Here is a 3,280-nt window from a genome sequence, read left to right as displayed (position 1 = left end):
GTTGTTTCCCATACATTTTCCCATCTTTGATTAACACAAGTGAAAGCAATCATTATAAACCAGAATATCTACAAATACTCTGGGATAAATAAGATGGTCAAACCATTGTGAATATGACTACTGGGGTTAAAAAGTCCTAAAAAGGGTTAACGATGTGAACAGAAAGTTTATATAAGACACATCTGTAATAATGCTGCTAAGAATAAATATATGGATACAGAAAAAACTACCTAGACAAGGTCAAATTAATTATCCATAATTTAATGACATTGATCATATTTCATTTTATTTAACTTAGCTATTCATATTTTTTAAAATAACCTCAACATATCTTGGATTAAATTAGATTAATAAAATTGATTTCTAATGGGTGGTTACAATAGATTTTGACATACTTTATATGTTGAATTTTTTTAATATAAACAAATACTTAATTCTAAATCACTGATCCATTTTCTAGTCAAGAGTGGAAAATTTCCAGCAAGAATGGAAAAAATACTTCTGTTTTTACTGCTAAAGAACAAACAACATATATTAAGAAAAAGTTAGAAGTTAAAAATTTTAAATTCACAACTCTAAAAACTTTTGAAGAAAACCATATACGTGACACCCAAGAGCCTAAACATAACTCAGATATTAAAGGTGGAACAAGAAAGGAAGGGAATGGAATTGGGGTAAATTTTGCCATAGGCAAATAGAATATTCAAATTGAATAATAAGCTTGTTATAAAACTACAGATTTAAAAAACAAAATACATACTGTAAAATAGAAGTAACCCAAAATTCATTACCCATTAAACCTTAGCTAGGCTGGTCTTTACAATAAATACTTTCATACATAACTGATTAAGAATACAGTAAGTCCCCTACATACAAACGAGTTCCATTCCCATTCTGAGAGCATGTCCGTATGTCCAATTTGTTTGTAAGTCCAACAAAGTTAGTCTAGGTACCCAACTAACACCATTGGCTATATAGTACTGTACTGTAATAGGTTTATAATACTTTTCACACAAATAATACATAGAAAACAAACACAAAAAATATATAAAACATTTTTAATCTTACAGTACAGTACCTTGAAAAGTACAGTAGTACCAGCTACCTCACCACTGCTTTTACACTTCCTTCCAGACATCCTAGGCTTGCAATAAAGATACTGTACTACTGTACACTATACAGTACTGCACAGTAAAGTACAAAAGCACAACTACGATAGAGGATGCACACACATGACAATGTACGCCAGACACGTGAACTAACTTATGTGATTGGACATGTGAACGCACATTAGCATCTTTCAAAGTTCGCAACTTGGAGGTTCATACGTAGGGGACTTATTGTATTTCAACCCACTAATTTGCACTGGAATGAGAAATCTGTTCTACTTACTCCATTTAAATTTGCTTTAGCTTGTGCTCCGTATGTTTCCTCAAATCCTAAAATCTGAACACGAACCTCACTGTAATCTTCCAAGCCAGCTTTTTCAAACACGAGTTGAGTTCTCCAGCAAAGTAAATGTGATTTAAAAATATTCATGAATTTATGGTAGATGAATTCCAACAATCCCTTAATTTTGGTTAGTCATCCATTTTGGATGTCAATAACAATTACAGTGAAAGCAGGGCAATCTAGGGCATTTAAGGCCATCAGGCACTCCTGAATGTAGTTTTAGCTTCAAACCACAGCACTTGATGTTATAGCCTCAATGTCCTTATTTTCTAAACAGACTAATATTGAAGATTTCTTCTTTGACCCAGTAATTATATGTACAAGTACTTTTTATATTTCTAAGGGATTAGAGTTTTTGGTTTTGCTTAAAGTTTAATTATTAACCTGTTGTATTACATATGGTCAAAGAATGTGGTCTGTAAATTTTCTACTTTCTGATACAGATTATAATAATCTTGAGGATGCTTGGAAATAAGGTGCATACTTGTCTTGTGGGAGAAAATATTCTATGTGTAGCTATTAATTCAACACTGTTATATTCTGTTCTAATACTCTATGTTCCTTTTAATCAACTTGATAAATATTAAGATCTGTTGAAATCTTCCACAGCAATTGTACTTCTCTACATTTCTCTTTAGGAATCTAATAGTTCTGACTTAAATATATTAATGCTGTTATTTATGTACATGACTACATTATCATTATTGTGTAGATACATTTTTATGCCATTTGAATCCTACTTTACTATTAATATCATCACCGCCTACTTTTTCCTTCTCATTCTCCTCCTCTTCCCTTTCTACCTCCTTGCCCTTCTTCTACTTGTTCCTTGCCTATTCTGATATTTCTAACCCTTGCATTGTTACTGCATCACGACACTTATTTGGACTTTGATTTTAACCTAAGAGACTTCATCTTCTAATTGGGCAGTTTGTAGCATTTATGATTATTTGCACAACTATGATTTTGAAATAACTTTTGAGATCTTGTTTTATGCTTTCTGTTTTAATGTTTGCTTTATTTTCTGACATTTAGAATAGCATTCATTCATTCAACAATATTTATTGAATACTGTGTGTCCAATATGTTTTCATTGCTTTCATTTTATTTAAGTGCCTAAGAAGGTACTAATCTTTCAGGTTTCTCTGTTCAAACATCACTTAATAAAGCCTTCCTTAATGCTAAATTTAAATTATGTTCCCTGGGAATTCCTTGGTGGTTCAGTGGTTAGGACTCAGCACTTTCACTGCTGTGGCCCAGGTTCAATCCCTGGTCGGGGAACTAAAGATCCCACAAGCCACAAGGCGCGGCCCCCCAAAAATTATGTTCCCTTATTATTCTTTTTCATAACACTCTTTAATATTTCTTCAAAGCATTTTTCAATTCTTTATTTGAGGGTTATTAGTTTAACATCTACCCACATACTAAGCTCCATCAGGATAGCCACCTTGTCTGTCCTGCTCACAAATATACACCCAGAACCCAGAGTGATTGCCATGTAGTAAGGAACTCAAATGTTAGTTGAAAGAGAGGATTAATTAATTAATTAATTATCTAGGTAGTCTTAAAAATTCAAACTGTAGTTGTCTTTAATTTAAAAACACTTTGAGGGAATTCCCTGGAGGTCCAGTGGTTAGGACTCGGCCCTTTCACTGACAGGCCCAGGTTCGATCCCTGGTTGGGGAACTAAGATCCTGCAAGCTGAGCGGCCAAATAAATAAATAAATAAATAACACTTTGATTCTATATTGAGTGATGGGATTGTGCACTATTTTCATTCATTTTTCTGTTCATATTTTTTTTGGAGTTTTAAATGTTTTATGATCAT

The 3,280-nt window shown here is 32.8% G+C and overlaps 1 non-coding gene across 1 annotated transcript; it reads left to right on the top strand.

Annotated features, from left to right (window-relative positions):
* The first annotated feature begins 2,661 nt into the window (after window positions 1-2,661).
* TRNAE-UUC (transfer RNA glutamic acid (anticodon UUC)) lies at window positions 2,662-2,733 on the top strand. The gene has a single exon. It is a non-coding gene; the product is annotated as a tRNA-Glu (tRNA).
* Window positions 2,734-3,280: the final 547 nt, after the last annotated feature.

Source organism: Balaenoptera acutorostrata, chromosome 5 (genome assembly GCF_949987535.1).
Source record: "Balaenoptera acutorostrata chromosome 5, mBalAcu1.1, whole genome shotgun sequence".
Taxonomy (NCBI): Eukaryota; Metazoa; Chordata; class Mammalia; order Artiodactyla; family Balaenopteridae; genus Balaenoptera; species Balaenoptera acutorostrata.
The sequence above is the reverse complement of the archived record's forward strand: the minus strand, read 5'-3'. Positions and strand labels throughout refer to the sequence as shown.